Source organism: Rhamphochromis longiceps, linkage group LG3, assembly GCF_057381845.1.
Source record: "Rhamphochromis longiceps isolate RC_006_pf linkage group LG3, R_longiceps_female_GT1.1, whole genome shotgun sequence".
In the NCBI taxonomy this organism is placed as follows: Eukaryota; Metazoa; Chordata; class Actinopteri; order Cichliformes; family Cichlidae; genus Rhamphochromis; species Rhamphochromis longiceps.
In genome coordinates this window covers 55,033,931-55,052,041 of record NC_140559.1, presented here as the reverse complement: position 1 = coordinate 55,052,041, position 18,111 = coordinate 55,033,931, and the positions used below count along the sequence as shown (strand labels likewise).

Genomic DNA, 18,111 nt, shown 5'->3' with positions numbered 1-18,111 from the left:
CCCTGGCAACTCAAAGTTTGGATCCAAAAATGGATGAATGGGGGGAAAGAAGAAAAAACATTTATGAGTTGCTGTTTGCATTTACACATGGAGATCGGTACATAAAATTACATGCATGCAGAGTGACGTTCACATAGTTTCTTTTTAAAACTTCTGTCTGTCAAAATTTGGCCTTATTAGTGTGTCAGACTTTAAGAAGTACCTGCAGCCTCGAATAGCCTGGAGAAAAAAACAGAGCAATGATGGCACTGTAACAGTATTTGTATTTAGACAGAGATGGCTTGGGAGTAGATGGTAAATAATTTTTCATGTTTGTCTATACATCATACAGGTCAGCTGTTACACACAGGTTTATATGGTGTAATAGTTTCTGATAATGCAGCTCTACTCTGGATAAGTCTCCTCATTATCTTTCACATCACACCAACAACTAACAGACACATTGACCTTTATATAAAACCATATTGATTTTCTTCTCCAGCTTTTGTTAATTTATCTGAACTGCCTTGCTGTTTTCAGAGAGAAACACATGTAAAACCTGCGTTTACACTTTATTATTTTTGTTAAGACAAAACTCCCCGCCTCACACTCTTTCATTGGCTGCATTCATTTCTGAGCTGGGTTTTTGCGCTGGTGCATACCATTTTTAAATCTGGCTTTGAATCTCATGATGATGGCTTTGACCATTAATTTTGACTTGTTGGGTCTTGCATGAACTACTCCCTAAAGTGGTAAATGAATTTTAACCAATTAAGCTAACATATGTTATGTTTTTTCTGTGCATTTGGAGCAATCATCTCTGAGGATAGTTACTTTAACTTTTTTCCCCTAGGAACAGTGCATGATTAATAAGCTTGCATGAAAACAAAACCAAAACTACTGCAAATTGTCATTGTTTTATCTCAGTAAGGTTAGGGTGTAGTTTCACTTTCATTTCCAAGGAAATCACACACCCTACTATTGGAAGGATCTGAATGGGGGTACCAATACAGAGTTATTGTTAATGATATATAGAGCCAACATAAAGATAAAATCTATCATTCACAATGGTTGTATGGCATATGGATCAGCTGCCCCTTCAAGAAGCTTGTAGAGCTTTCAGTCTAAAGGTCTACAAGTAGCATTTTTTATCACCCCAATTAAAAATTCTGTAAGGGCCAGTCCCTTTTACTAGATATGGGTGAAATTGCAAAAAAAAGAAAAGAAAAGAAAAAAGAAAAGAAAAGAAAAAGAAAAAAAATAAATAAATAAACTTAAACTGAAGTACTTAATACAAATAAAAGGACAGAATGAAATTATTCAAATTTAAACCCTGTTTAGCCAACACTGGAAATATGTGGGATCAGCAAGGAATTTCAAAACATATGTGAGCAGTTGTGAACTTCAATGTGTGGCCAGTCTGCTGGTTAATTGCACATCATGGCTGATGTGCATTCCAAAGTTAACTTATGCAAGCAAGAGAAAGAAATCAGAATATATGGGTTCCATCACATGCAGGATTTGAAGGCAATAAAGGAGCTGATTATTTAGCCAAAAATTCAGTACATGAGCACAGAAGAGGATTTTATTTGCAGTATGGGCCAGCAGAATGCATGGAATTTATAAATAAATTACAAAATGAAAATGGCAAAATCTATGGGAAAATTATAAAAAGGTACCTTGAGGTAACCAAGGTTACAATTCAGTGATTTAACATAAGAGAAAATGTAACTCTGTGGACCATACAGATATAAAATGATCCTGTAAAAAATTTAAAAAGGGAAAATATGTAAGATCACATATGCAAGTGAAAGAAAAGTAAATTCTAAATACTGAGTAAGAAGGTCACATACTTATAACCGATATATGATTGTTTAAAATGCTAAAGATGTAAATACTTGCCATCAGATCCCTCAACAACAGACAATTTGTATGGACTTCTTTTTAATTAACTGTCCTAATAAAACAAATAACAAATAACAAATAAATCAGTCATCTATAACAAACATAATTATTATCTGACAAAGCAAAAATAAGCTCATGTACATCTGTCAATAAGCTTGTGAATAGCCTTATATATTTTCTTCAATTTTATTATAATTACTTAAATCAGTAACTAAAAAATTCTTGAGTAAAAGCAAACACACATAAAATAAACCTGAATAACTGCACTTTTAAAGCTTATTTTAAATGATAGTCATTAAAGTGCATGAGAAATGTATTTAAGTTTGTCTATGAAATATTAGTTTTTCTTCTATATGACAAAAACTGAAACTAAATGATATGACATGATATCTGGAATGTGTTCTAGATGAGGAGGAATATAAGTTGTTACTTGATGTTTTTTTGAGGCTTTTTTCTGCCTGCTCTTTTGTGATGACATTCCAAGTTTCAGGAATATCAGCAGGTTCTGCCTTATATTCTCTGGCAAAGTCTTTGTTTTACTTTGCCATTACATATTTCCAGTAGTCTGAATCTGGAGGGATTTTCCAGTCTGGATAAATTTCTTTGTAACACTTGTAAGGGTGCTTTTTGTAGCACTGCATCTAAAACGGCCGTTACTGATCATGAGAGAAGAGCATATGTCAGTGACAAGTTTCTTTGTTACATGCCAAGTGTATTTACCCAGACCCTCTGGCCTATGCACTGAAGCAGAGTGCTTAGTAAGGACTTTTCCTCCTCCATCACATGGAACTTTGCAGAATGGACACTGTTTGCCACAACCAACCAGTTTGTTGAAAAACTCATTTTCAGGCTGCACATGGAGATGCTGTAGTTTCATTTCAAAGTTCAATGTTTGAAACTCTTTTCTCAGATCTTTTTCCATCTAATTCACAGACACTATGAGCCAGTCAGCAAACTGTTCTTGTCAGCATTGTTCAAAAACATGAAAGCACCAAGCGCAATGATCAGTTTATCACCAAGTTCTTTGTGAATATCTTCAGATGTTGTTGACACAGTTTTGGTTGAGTTTCCACTATTTGGTTGAGTATGTCTTTACATAATCCTGAGAAAATATATTTCTAGTAGTTTTTAAAATCCTCCTTCAAAAGCAGATCCAGTAAAATTGAACACTGGAAGGACATTCGTGTGCTGAACTGCTCACATGTCTGCATTTCATCAATGATTTTAGGACCCAGGGACTGATTGATAAAGTCTTCAACAGCAGGCTTCAAGCACTGGTTGGTGAATTCTTCTGCTTTCTTTTGACATTGGTCTTCTTTATTAACCACATGTTTGAAGTCATCACAAAACCTGTCCTTGTTTTTAATCAAACATATGTAGGGATCATTTTCTTTATGCGCTTTTGTAAACTCTCTGGCAGCAATTCCACAGACATGCTTTTTTAGAAGAACTTCAAACTCACGGTCTGCCTTGACGTCTTGATTTTTCTCAAGGTTCTCATCAGTGATGTGTAGGATCTCCTACGTGTCACAGTACATCTTTTTCCTTCTCACTTTTTCTCTCACAAATTGAGTGAAAGCATCAATGATGCTGTCAGCCAGTTTTTGTGCAGCCATTATGTAATCTTGAATGTTGAAAATCTTTTCCATTTTGGCTGCTGCCTGGGTCATCTCATTTAACTGTTCCAGGAGCAGTTTCCTGTCTTGTGAGTTCTTCTCATGGGCTGAAACATCGGACACATTCTGGTGAACAAACACACATTTAGGCTTTTTGCCCACCTCCTTCATCCTGAGAAAAGCATGCACAACTATTTGTAAGATGTCCTTCATTTCAGTTGAATTCTCCATTGCAATATTAACAATGGTGACATCACTCAGCCCCACAACAAGTGTAGCAAGCTCATTGTCGTGCTCATAGCTGTTGTTCAGTTGTGCAAGTTCTGGTGACTTTAAGCCCTCAGTGTCAATGATCAGCATGAAGTCACAGTTTAGGACCTTTTTCATGTCTTCACTGATTTTGATGAGCAGCATAAAGGCACCTCGAGTACATCGACCACTGCTGACTGCAAACTGCACTCCAAACATGGTGTTAAGGAGAGTGGACTTTCCTGTGCTTTGAACTCCAAGAACTGTGACTACACGTATCTTTCTGTTTGGAGACACCAAGTCACTGAGCTGAGAGAGAACATCACTCACCCATCTGAGAGGGATGTTGGATGCATCTCCATCTACAAGCTCAAGAGGAAATCCATCAAGCAACAACTCTGCACACAGTTTGGGCAGATGCTGCAACTGTTGACGTGCTGGATCGGTTTGTGAAAGGGACAGTGAGGCTTCATAGATCTGACCCATTTCACGGAAGAAGTGTTCAGTCCCCAGTGAGCTGTTGGAAATTTGTCTGTCAATCGCCTTGATCTCCTCTTTGTTCTCAGAGTTCTTGCATTTTTCTTTATATTTCTCCCGAAGTTCCGACAGTTTTATACAAGACAGGTTATCCAGGTTCATTCGCATCCATTTCAAGAAATAAAACCTCTCTGTTCCTGGGCTTGATATTGCATTGATGAAACATGTCATAGCTGTGGACATGTCATAAGAGTTCTGCCTTTTCCTCAGTTTTTCTTTCTGCAGCTGAAGTTCACTTTTGTAATCTTCTATATTTTTGGAGCCAACTTTTTTAAGCCGAAATTCTTCCTTCTCTAAGCAGGTCAGTTCTTTCCATATTTCACCTTGCCGTTGAAGCTGATCTTCTTTGAATATATGGATATCTTGAATTTCAGCAGTGATGGCTTCTGCATTTTTCCTTGATATCTGGCACTCTGGAGAGTCTTCATCAACCAGGATTCCCAGTTCATGGGCAATTTCTGCCATCTGCTCTGTTTGCATCTTTATCTGTGAGTTCTCAACTACATCACTGATTGTTTTCCTCAAGCCTTTGACAAAATTGGCAGCATTTTTTTGTTTTGTCTTAATAATGATGTTGTTGTTAGTCAAGCCCAACATTGTTGCTACTGTTTCTAAAGTATCTAAACTGAAGCTCTGGCTCTCATAGTTACCTACCAAGAAGATCTGTGCCTTGTGGTGTTGGTTAGTAAGTAGACTGCACTCAGAGTCCAAATGGTCAAAGAACACAAAAACTGCTGCAGATGTCTGGCACAGAAAGGAGTATTGTGTTTCAAATGAAGCAATGTCCCCACGAAGGTTAGCTACAGCCACTGGCTGACTGAAAATATCAATGTTTGTGTTTCCACAAGGAAGATACCAAGTAATTTCAGTCAGTCCGTTGGATATTCTTCTTGGACTGTCACCACACTCCATGTTGCGATGAACAAAGGTGTCATGGTACTGCTGAGAATTGCTCAGAAGTTTATTGGGAATCTCTGACTTGGACGAGGAGCACTCACCCAGTCTGACAAAAGAGATCATTGGAAGTTCAGAGAGAACGATTCTGTCTTCAATGAAGCCCTTGGATTCTGACAGAGACTGAGGTCTGTACTTTTTAACAATATCTCTCATGGCCCACAGCATGAGTGTGCACTGATTCGTGTCTTGATTGGAAAGCAGCAGAGGAACAGAGAACTGACACATGGACATTTTTAGTGACATTTCCTGCTGTAGAAAACCATCAGAATTGTTACACCCCTGAAAACAGGGGGAAAAGAATCACGAGAGTGATTATGACTTGCGTCTCTCATGGAGTAGTTTATTGCAGCAAAAATGAGCAGAAATGTTTCACATTCTGTACTGCTAAATGTCACACGGTGGAAGAAAAACACTAAATAATAAACCGAAATACTGAAGTACTTACTATACATATACTTGAGCAGGTTTCCTGACAAAATGGCTGACAATCGCAGCATTTTTAGCTCCTGCAGTTATCTTAATGGCCATTACACAGTACAAAACACAGCTCAAAACCGCCACGTATATGTGCACAAAACTGTAATATAATGCTTCTAACGCTTACAAAACAATGAAGGATTACCTCTTAAATATGTTAACAGTGTACACATTGGAAATATATCAACTTTTAAACACTTTTTACCTGAAAACAGGGGGGAAATGCTGGGGGAGCAGGCTGAGGGTCGCAGATGCCAACAGACTTAATAAACTAATCCGTAAGGCCAGCAATGTTGTGGGGATGGAGCTGGACTCCCTCAAGGTGGTGTCGGAGAGGCGGATGCTGTCCAAGATAAAGACAATGTTGGATAACACCTCCCATCCACTCCATGACATGCTGGTCAGTCACAGGAGCTCGTTCAGTGAGAGACTGAGATTACCGAAAAGCACCACTGAACGACACAGGAAATCATTCCTGCCTGTGGCCATCTCCCTGTACAACGCATCCACTTAACACACTGTTTGCTGCTACAACTACACATGTTTCTTTTCCAACTATTTATTTATAAGTGACTTATGTATGTATGTATGTATATATATGTATATATTGTACTATTCTTAGTTAGCGTATTGTCTGTCTTGTCTTAATGTTGGTTTAAAATGGAGCACTGTAACAAAAAATAATTTCCCCCAGGGATCAATAAAGTATTCTGATTCTGATTCTGATTCTGATTCTGAAAAGAATCATGAGAGTGATTATGACTTGCGTCTCTCATGCAGTAGTTTATTGCAGTGAGGAGAACGCGCGAAAGCCCCCTAGTGGGGAATAGAGACACTACTAATCAATCCCAGAAAAGGCTTAGCCGATCACTGATGTATAGATTGTAGTTCTCTTAAGTAACATGAAAGCCATTAATATAACATGAAAAATAATAAACTCTTAACCATTTTCTTACCATATTTACATTATTTTCATCCTTATATCAACTGATATGAATTAGTATTAACTGAACAGTTTTATACGCAGTAGTCCTTCAACCTGTCACACTCTCCCCCACTCAAAAAATGTCGTCCCGACATTATACCAACAAGATGCTTTTCAGTCTATATTCTCTTGTAGTCAGGACATCAACAGTAGGGTGAACCAATGTCCTCAATTCTGTAGGTTTAAGATCTGTTTCACCACAGTCCATCACTGGTGATTGAAGACAAAGTCTATAACCAGTCCATATGTGAGTCTTCACAAAGTCTATTGTCTATGGTTATAATCCACAGATGGGGAAAAGTTCATGTCTTTTTCTTGATGACAGTCTGTAAGTACAGTTCTCAAGTCATCAGTGAAAAAGTGTCAACTTACATTTGCTGGAGTCCATACAGGGCAGTATGACTGCACAGCTGGAAACCATGGAACCAGGCCCAGGTACACAGGAAGCAGTTGCAGTGCTGGCTGAACACTGTAGCAAGATGGGGTGCCCAGTTGGTCATACGTCATCCGTCTTGGCGGGTGTCTCTCTCGCTGTGTTGGTGTTGGTGCAAGAGTAGGGGCTGAAGCTGCAGGCTGAGACGTTGCTGTGAGAAGTTCTTGTTCTGATGGCTGGGACACAGGTTGAGGTGGTGCGTAATGACAGCGGTATTCATCAACACTGCCCTCATCATCAGAGTCTGGCACAACAGCGACAGGTTTATCAGTCTTTTTCTGTTCATGTCTTGTACGATTATCTTTTTCAGGCACTTTTTCAAAAGGTAAGTGGTCACATGACATAAGCAAGTTTCTGTGAAGCACTCTAGAGTGCCCTCTGCCTCTCTCCGGTCTTACCTCAAAGATGGGGAGGTCAGGCCCCATTTTTCTGACTACTGTGTGAACAGTGTCCTCCCAATAGTCTCTCAGTTTCCCTGGGCCTCCTCTAGGTGTCAGGTTTTTGACCAGAACTCTCTCGCCAGGTTGTAACACAGAACTCCTTACTTTTGTGTCGTAGTGTCTTTTGCCCTTTTCAGCAGCTTTCTTTGCATTCTCATTTGCTATAGAGTATGCTTGTTCCATGCCCTTTCTCCATTTTTCAACATAGTCTCTGTGGTCACTAAAATCTGTTTCTGAGTACAGTCCAAAGAGCATATCTACTGGTAGCCTGGGTGACCGTCCAAACAGTAGGTAAAATGGGGAGTAGCCAGTGACTTCGCAACGTGTGCAATTATATGCATACATTAACTTGTTGATAGATTCCTTCCAGTTTGACTTTTGTGTTTCAGTTAGCGTTCTAAGCATTTGCAACAATGTCCTGTTCATACGTTCAACTTGACCGTTCCCCATTGGGTGATAGGGTGTTGTCCTAGAACCGGCCATGCCACAAAGTTTCTTGAGCTGACTGAATAGCTGATTTTCAAATTCACCTTCTTGGTCATGGTGAATGCGACAGGGGAAGCCAAACTTTAGGGCATAGTCATTGAATATCAGGTTTGCAGCAGTTTTGCCTGACTTTGAGGTGGTGGCATAGGCTTGGGCAAAACGTGTGAAGTGGTCAGTTATCACTAGAATATATTCATAACCGCCTTTGCATTTTTCAAGATGGAGAAAGTCTATACACACCAGCCATAGCTGGACTGGCCATCGGGCATACCGGGCATTTGCCCGGTGGGCCGCTGGCGATTTTTTGTTTTTATGGGCCGATGGATTTTTTTTTTTTTTTTTTTTTTAGGAAGGGTATATATAATGAAAGGTGTTGGATTGGCCAATTGGTCATGATCGACTCTGGGCTGGACCAATTACAGCCGAGGAGGCCGGATGCACCCTCCCCCCTATTTAGCAATCACGTGATTTTCGCGCATTGCATGCCGGGAACTCGTGGCAAAACAATCCAAGTACCGCATTAAATGCAAGCGTTTGCAGCACCGCAAAACGTTCATTCTCCGGTTCCAATACCTTCTTGTTTTTTCTTTGCCGCACAAAAAAGGAATGTACAAAACAAAAGGAGAACAATGCTGGTCCGTACAAAGACAGACTCGACGAAAAGACAAAGAAAAGATACGAGGAAAAATCAAAGGAGTGAAAGGGTCAGACCCTTACGAGCACACAGAGGGACAAAAGACGTTAGCGTGCTGCCCAACTTTCACCACACTCATATTTATAATTATACGGTTCTTGGAGTGAGTGCATACACTCATGAAGTTTAGTAACTTCAGGTCACTGCAACAAGCCCAGGTACAGTTTACCGACGGATGGGTGCAGGACCTTGAAATGCACCGTGTAGAACGAAAGACCATCGTACGAACAAAGGTAAGTTTACCAGTCTCACAAATCGTTGTCATAAATACACATTCGTTAACCGTTTATTAATAGGACCTTTGAGCTCAACGGTAATTAATTAGTAGTGGAAATAATTTCTGGTAGCATTACAGAAATGTAGCAGTGACAATAATATTGTATGCTGTAATCGCACTGGGGAATTAGTGATACAAAACAACAGTTTTATCCTGTGAATAAAAGTATATGTTTTTGTCAATGTACCATGGTAATAACAGAAGCGAAACGCAATATTGTGTCAGGACAATTTACTATTTATGCACAATAAATAAAGGAGCATAGCGCGACCATTTCTGTTCAGCGCCAGACTTGTAACCTATATCACCAATTATGTTAAGAAAAATGACGTATTAACTACTACAAAACTCTGACCTTTGTGGGAATGCTTGGAGCAGACTAACATGTGAGCTGGAGTGTTCTGGGACGTTATATTTGGTATATCCAGACCATCCGTCGGCTCTTACTTCGGAAACATGGCTTAAAAAATTTCTCTTCAACTACGTAATCCGATAAAAAAAAAAAAAGATCTCTTTACCCGTCGGCTTTCCATGGCTGTCATGCGACCAGCTATTGCAGTTAATAATACAACAGCTTCTTGGCATTTTTTGGGTTTCTTTTATGCTCGATGTCTGCCTGCATGTGTGGCCAAAAGAAGCGTTCACGTATCAAAGACACTGTGCGATCAACACCTTGATGGCCCATATTATTGTGCAGCTCTTCAAGTACAGTCTTTTTGAACTGATCTGGTAGGACTAGCTGTTTCCGGGCAGAAGTGAGTCTGTACAAGGTGCCATTGTTATCTAGTCTTAACTTGCCCCACTCTCTGAACAAGCATTTTGTCTTAGGGTCAAATGTTCTTAGCTCTTTGGGCAATGGTTTTGAATCTGTCTGTTTACACTGTAATACAGGGCTTATAACAGGATCAGACTTTTGCGCTTCATTAAGCTGTTCTTTTGGAATGGGTGTGAATGTTGCTTCTGCTGGCTCACCTTCTGCTGTGACTGACATTGCTGCAGCTGAGAGTGTCCATGCGGCAGGTGTGTCTTTCTGTACCTCAATGGCCTGGATAGCAGCTGCAATAGTGTCCGGTGGCACTTCCTCAGAGCAGTCTCTCATTAAGGTTTCTACATCAAGTGGCATTCTTGATAAAGCATCTGCATCACTGTTTTCCTTCCCTGGTTTGTACTTAATGGGGCGATCGTGGCTCAAGAGTTGGGAGTTCGCCTTGTAATCGGAAGGTTGCCGGTTCGAGCCCCAGCTTGGACAGTCTCGGTCGTTGTGTCCTTGGGCAAGACACTTCACCCGTTGCCTACTGGTGGTGGTCAGAGGGCCCGGTGGTGCCAGTGTCCGGCAGCCTCGCCTCTGTCAGTGCGCCCCAGGGTGGCTGTGGCTACAATGTAGCTTACCATCACCAGTGTGTGAATGTGTGCGTGAATGGGTGGATGACTGGATATGTAAAGCGCTTTGGGGTCCTTAGGGACTAGTAAAGCGCTATATAAATACAGGCCATTTACCATAATGGTGAAGTGAAAATCAGCGAGCTCAGCAACCCATCTTGATGTGGTGGCATTCAGTTTGGCTGTTGACAGAATGTACGTTAGCGGGTTGTTATCGCTGTAGACAGTAAATGTTTGTCAGTGATAGCCCACTTCAATGCTAAAAATTCTAGTTTTCCTGCATGGAAGTGGTAGTTTTTTTTCAGCCGCTGTTAGAGTACGGGAGCCATAAGCAATAACTCGCAGCTTACCATCTTGTCTCTGGTACAACACTGCGCCTAGACCTTTGTGTGAGGCGTCTGTGTGTACGATGAACGGCTGTGTGAAATCTGGGAACCCCAGCACTGGTGGGTGGAGCAAACAGTCTAGTAGTTCCTCAAGCGCACGTTGATGCTGGTCAGTCCACACGATTTGTTTTGAGGAGGGCACAACTTGACTGGCTCTCTTTGGTCTTGCCCTTGGCCCTTTTGTGGTGTCTGAGTTCTCTGGGGTTTTGTCAGCTTTTAACAGTTCATACAAACAACTGAGAAGTCTTTTATGTATTGTCTGTAGTAGGAGAGAAGGCCTAACATTTTTCTGAGCTGACCAACATTTTGTGGTTTTATACCTTTGAGTGCTTTGACTGCTTCAAAGTCTGCAGGATCCACTTTACTGCCTTCTGCAGACACTATTCTGCCCAAATAGCGCACCTCAGACTTAAACATGTCGCACTTACTTGGCTTAAGCTTTATATCAAAGCCTCTCAATCTCTGGAGCACTTTTCTCACGTCCTCCAAGTGATCTTTGAACGTTTTGCTGTAAACTAATGTGTCATCCAGATAGGGGATGCAGATGTTGTCGCGAAGCCCATCCAGGCACTCTTCCATACAGCGCTGAAATGCTGCAGGGGCATTCATAAGTCCAAAGGGGATGCAAATCCACTCATATAATCCCCAGGGCGTCACAAAAGCAGTGAGTGGACGACTTTCTTCTGACATGAACCCCTGGTGGTACGCTTTCCCCTGATCTAAAAGCGAAAACCAGGAGTTTCCACCCAAACTGTCCATAATGTCCTGGACACTTGGGTTGGGCTGGCGATCAGGATGGGTTTTCCGATTCAGGTCTCTGTAGTCTATGCACAGTCTTAAAGTACCATCTTTTTTTCTAACACAAACAACTGGTGAGGAATATGACGAGTCTGATTTTCTGACCCAGCCTTGTGCTATTAAATCATGCAGGTAACTTTTCATCTCTTGGTAGAGCGGCCGTGGCACAGACAGGTATGTAGTGACTGGTTCGTAGTCTTTGAGTGATATGGTCATTTTCAGTTTTTCAATACAGCCTATATCATTGTCTGTTTTAGAGAAAGACTGGCATTCCTCTCTGAGCATCTGTTTCGCTAATACTCTCTGCTCTTCACCCAGGTGGCTAAGATCTACACGTGGGTCCCACTCTTCACTAGCGCTACACTGGGCTTGTGTATTTGTCTGGTTAACAGTAGCTACAGATGTGGCTTTTTCAAACACCTGGGCAGGTAAAACAGCTGTAATAGTCTGAACCGAACCAACTAATGTACAGCCTGGTATGACAATTTCATGGTCAGTTGGGTTAGAGACACCTAGTGTTATGACGGGTAAAGTACCCTTCTTAACTTTAACCAAAGTATCAAAAAACTCAAGATTGTCTGGCCACTGGGGGTTTGAGGTCAAGATGGCGCCTGTGTTTGGCTGTGCCGCTGCCTTCGTCCGTGTGTTTGTTTATTTTATTTGCTATGCAAGTGTTTTTGCTACAGTTTTTTCTGGTGTTACCTCCCTTTGGATTTATGATCGTCATGCGTTGCTAGCGATCAAATCTGCAATGGATAGCTTTCAGAGTCAACGAAACTAGGCTGTTTTCCTACCGCCGTTAGAGCGCGACGCAGCACCAGGTCTACCTCCACTCTTGCAGGCTAGCTCATTTTTGCTTCAGCGGCCTCGTCGGAGAAAGCGGGGGAAGCGAGCCGGCCTTCACGTTCTGCTCCGTCGTCTTCGGAAAGAGATGGACCTTCGGGGGCTCTATTCCTGGGTTGCTACCGGTGAGATTCGGCTGAAACTTGTCGGAACTGGATTAATCCCCACAACCCACTATGTTTACGACCCAAGCTGTCATCTGAAAGCATGGAAAGCCAAGCCCCATCGCGGCAGGAACCCTGTTTTGCTGCGCGGCTTACCGCATAGCGCGGACTCTGTTCCTGGAAACTCTACCCCTGTCCTGGTGAGTCGCAGCCTTAAATGGATGTTAATTAATGCTCGCTCAATCGCCAATAAGTCTTATATTTTAAATGACTTGTTCTGCTCTGAGAAGCTTGACTTCATGTTTATCTCTGAGACGTGGCAACGTGAGAATGAAGTCTCACATCTTTTAGAGCTTTGTCCCGCTGACTGCTCATTTCTCTGTGCACCTCGGATATCTGGACGAGGAGGTGGAACAGCTGTAATCTTTAAAAATACTTTCTTATGCCAGATGATTTCTTCAAGTTGCTACAACTCTTTTGAGATGCTTATGATAAAAATTGGAAGAGAACAGCCCATATACGGCATTTTAATTTATCGTCCACCTGGGTCTGCTGCAGCTTTCTTGTCAGACCTACAAGACTTTTTAACTTCCACTATCAAAATGGGCAAGGTTATCATCGTTGGAGATTTCAACATTCATGTGGATGACTCAACAAACAGTACCACTAAGGAGTTTCTGAGCATTATGGACTCTTTCAACTTTGTTCAGCATGTAGCAGGGCCTACTCATAGGGCTGGGCACACCCTGGACTTGGTCTTCACCTATGGTGTTTTCCTTGACCACATGAATTTAAATGAAGTTGTTTTTAGTGACCATAAGTCAGTCTCTTTTACTGTATCTGTTAATTCAGAGTCCCATCCTCAAGGTTCTACTAGGCGCAGGCGCTTCATTGACGATTCTATAATTTCTGAGTTTTCCTCTCTTTTTAATTTTAAAAGTTCCTCTAATGAGGTTGAGCTTCTAACTAATTATTTTAATGAACACTGTCTTGCCATTCTAAATCAGGTTGCTCCTCTCAAAACCAGTTACTGTTCTGTTAGCTCCCGGACACCATGGTTAAATTATCAGACTCGTGGTCTTCGACGCTCCTATCGAAAAGCAGAGCGTCTGTGGAAGTCCACCGGTCTGACTGTCCATCGTGAGCACTTTAAAGAACTACATTACATATATAATGAATCAGTCAAAGAAGCCAGATCCTCTTACTTCAATAATCTTATAAACCGTCATAAAAATAATTCAAGAATTCTATTTGATACCATCAACAGTATTGTTTCTCCTCCAACCCAGCATGCTCTGTTGCTTTCTGATGAAGATTGTAATACTTTCCTTAATTACTTTGTAAATAAGGTGATGGACTTGAAATCTAAAATTTCCTCAAGTGCCTCCCCTTATGAAGATACCCCTTGCTGTTCTGGATCATTTACCTCCTTTTTTCCAATCACACTAAATGACTTAATTATAGTTTTAGGTAAAATGAAATCCTCGTCATGCTCTGTAGATATATTACCTCACTCTGTCCTGTCTGGGTCTATCACCAGCATTGGTCCCACATTACTATCCATCATCAACAGTTCACTGAGGCAAGGCTGTGTTCCATCTTATTTTAAACACGCTGAGGTAACTCCTCTGTTAAAAAAACAGAATCTCGATCCTAGCTCTGCTAGTAATTACCGACCTATTTCAAAATTGCCATTTGTCAGTAAATTACTTGAAAAAATTGTTGAAAATCAGTTCAGGTCTCTATTATGTCAATTACAGATTCTTGACCCTTTTCAGTCTGGCTTTCAAAAGCAGCACTCTACAGAGACCGCTCTCTTAAGAGTCTATCTGTTAATGGCATCTGACACAGGGAACTGTTCTGTGATCATTTTGCTTGATCTTAGTGCAGCCTTTGACACCATCGACCACAAAATCCTACTTAACAGGCTCAAGGTTTTGGCTGGTGTATCTGGCTCTGCCCTAGACTGGTTTTCTTCCTACTTATCAGACAGGACCTTCTCTGTTAGGACTGATAGGTTCTCCTCTAACACTGCTGCCCTGACCTGTGGTGTCCCACAGGGCTCAGTTTTAGGTCCATTACTATTTTCTTTTTATATGCTTCCTTTAGCTAGTATCATTCAATCTTTTAGCAACCTGTCTTATCATTTTTATGCTGATGACATTCAGCTCCATATGTCCTTTAAGCCTCATCAGCTGGATAGGCTGTCCACCCTAGTCCAGTGCTTAACCCAGGTTTCTGATTGGCTTTCAAGCAACTACCTTGTTCTAAATACTAACAAGACCGAGACCATGATCATAGCTCCTCCTGAGCTACATTCTAAAATCAGTCAGGTTCTTGCCTCTTTCTGTCCATCTGTCAAGTCAAATATTCGAAATCTTGGAGTAATATTTGACTCTTCTCTGGGCCTTGACTCTCATGTAAAATCTTTGTCTCGTTCCTGTTTCTATCATTTAAGAAACATATCTAAACTGCGACATATGGTTTCCTCAGCTGAACTGGAAAAACTCATTCATGCATTTGTGTCATCACGCTTAGATTACTGTAATTCCCTGTTTACTAGCTTGGATAAATCATCTCTCTCTCGCCTCCAGACAATACAAAACGCAGCAGCCAGATTACTAACTCGCTCTACCAAGCATGTTCACATCACTCCCATCTTATATTCTCTACATTGGCTCCCAATAGAGTTTAGAATTCGCTTTAAAATTCTTGTTTTAACATACAGAGCACTAAATGGCCAGGCTCCAGATTACTTATCCAAGCTTCTTTTAAAATACACTGCTGCTCGTCATCTCCGCTCACAGACTCAGAGTCTCTTAGTTGTTCCCCGTACACGATTGAAGACAAAAGGGGACAGAGCCTTTCAGTCTGTTGCACCAAGGCTGTGGAACAGTTTACCACTACAATTACGTTTGCTTGACTCTGTGGATTCTTTTAAAAAACAGTTAAAAACTCTTCTGTTCAAACAAGCCTTTTGTTGATCTACATATTTTATTTTATTTTTTTACATTATTTACATTTGATCTTTTACATTGTATATAATGTCTACTGATTTTATTGTTTATTTTAATATTTTAATATTTGTGTACAGCACTTTGTGATTGCCTGTCTGCGAAAAGCGCTTAATAAATAAGGTTTACTTACTTACTTACTTACTTAAGTCTGGGTCAAATATCATGACCATGTCTTGTTTAAATGGCCCTGCTGCTATACGACCCTCAACATGCATGTGGCTTTTTTTAGGTACAGTAATACAGTCTTTCTTTGTCATCACTTTGTACTCGTCAACTGCATCTGCACTAACAGCCTGAACAGCCTGTATAAAAGCTTTCACCTTGTGTCTTTTGAGGCTGGGAAATGCTTTTCTCACTGTGCTGTACAGTTTAGCTTGGTCAGTCTTATTCACAATGTATTCAATTACATTGTAGCCTATAATAGGGCATGTGAGCTGAAAACCTTTCATTACCAACATGGGGATGGTCAATTTCTCAGTTTGTTCAGTTCCGGAAACAAGTTGGAAGGTTGTCTCAACCCACCCAAGATATGGCATGTTGGTCCCATTTGCTGCGGTCAGGGTGAGTTCAGATGTATCCATAATATCTGCTACATCTCTCAGCTCTGTGTGTGGCAGATAGTACTTTTTCCACTTCTCATCGATGATTGATACCTGTGAGCCTGAGTCCCATAGAGCTTGAAGCCTGTGGCCGTCCAGGAGACACTCAACCAGACATTGCCTGCCCACCAGAGATGTGACTTTGTGAGGGGAATTTACATGAATAGAATAGAATAGAATAGCCTTTATTGTCATTGTACAGAGTACAACGAAATTGGAGTGCCACTCCCTTGGTGCAAGTTTCAATAATAAATATAAATGTAAAATATAAAAAGTACAAAAAAACAATCGTAAGTACTCAAACAATAGTATGTACAATATATACAGGATAGCAGCATTAATATAATGACAGTATGAATAGCAGCATAATATAATGACAGTGACGGTATGGAATAGGTTCAATTGTTTTTGTGCTTATTTACTACGGTGATGGCTCTGGGAAAGAAGCTATCCCTGAATCTGTTTGTCCTGGTTTTATGTGACCTGTACCGTCGGCCTGACAGTAATAGTTCAAACAGTTGGTTGCTGGGGTGAGAGTGGTCCTTGATGATATTGCCAGCTCTGCTGAGGTACCGAGAGTTTGCAGTGACCTCCAGGCTGGGCAGAGAGCAGCCAGTGATCTTCTGGGCTGTGTTGATGACCCTCTGCAGTACTTTCCTGTCCGCAGCTGAGCACCCTGCATACCATGTTGTTATGCCGTACGTTAGGATGCTCTCTATGGTGGCTCTGTAAAATGTCACCAGCAGCCTCTCCTCCAGGTTGTTCCTCCTGAGCACTCTCAGAAAGTGGAGACGCTGCTGGGCCTTTTTAACCACCGCCGTAGTATTTGCAGTCCAGGAGAGGTCATCAGATATCTGCACGCCCAGAAACCTCATGGAGTGTACCCTCTCCACACAGCTCCCGTGAATGTAAAGTGGGGCCGGGTCTGCTCTGCCCTTCCTGAGCTGGCGACAGTGGTACCTGGACAGTCTCATTTTCTTTCTTGGTCTTTAAGCCAGTGCATTGTCTCTTATGTTGTCTCCAGTGTTGTTTCTGGCATGTTCTTGAACAATAAAGTGCGTTTTTACATGCTGAACACTGTCTCATGCCTGACTTTTCTTGTTTATAGTTGGAGCAATGTTGGGACTTGTGGATGATGGGCATGGTTAACACTCGTCCCTCGGTGGTAACCATTGCTGGTTTAAATGTTTCTCTTTATATGGTCTCATACCTCTGCTTCTACAACCAGCCTGAAAGTGTTCTCTACTCCCACAGAGGTAGCAGTGGGTGCAGCGCTTGTTGACTCCATTCTGCTGGCAGATGTGGCACCTCCTCTCACAGCAGGCTGGACTACCTGTGTAGTGCTGTACAGGATACTGAGGGGGTGGTGGTCTTTGACGGGGGCCCTGGAAGCTATAATACTGCTGGTCCCTATCATACTGCATAACTGGTGGTGGGGCATATGACTGAGGACCAGGCACCGGCTGCTGTAGAGTCTCTTTAATCTGAGCTATCTCTGCACTGAGACCTTTCAGGGAGGCTACACCTGTCTTAAGCTCCGCTAACTCAGTTAAAAGCTCGGGTGGTATCTTAGCTTTAACTTCTTTTACAGGGTTCTTAGCCGGTGACACATCATCTGACTGCACTGCACTCACACTTGTAGCAGTCTGTGATGCTAAACATCTCTTCTTGTTTTTCCTTTCTGCCTCATTGGCACAAGCCATATTTAACCTCTCTAACAGGAGTTCATCAGGTGTCTTAGAGTCTAACAGGAGTGGCTGCATATCTATCCTGACACTGTCACTCTGGAAGCCTGTGAGTATGGTGTGCAAACACATACGCTGGACAAAAGCTGGGTCGTATTTGAGTCCTGACTCTGATTCTTGGGAAGCAAATAAGACTTTCTGCTTTAGATCTAAAACTCTCATCAGGAAGCTTTGAGCAGTCTCTTTTGGGGTTCAACCAAGCCT

At 41.6% G+C, this 18,111-nt stretch overlaps 1 pseudogene; it reads right to left on the bottom strand.

Annotated features, from left to right (window-relative positions):
• Positions 1-184: 184 nt before the first annotated feature.
• Positions 185-17,865, bottom strand: LOC146675328 (uncharacterized; annotated as a pseudogene).
• Positions 17,866-18,111: the final 246 nt, after the last annotated feature.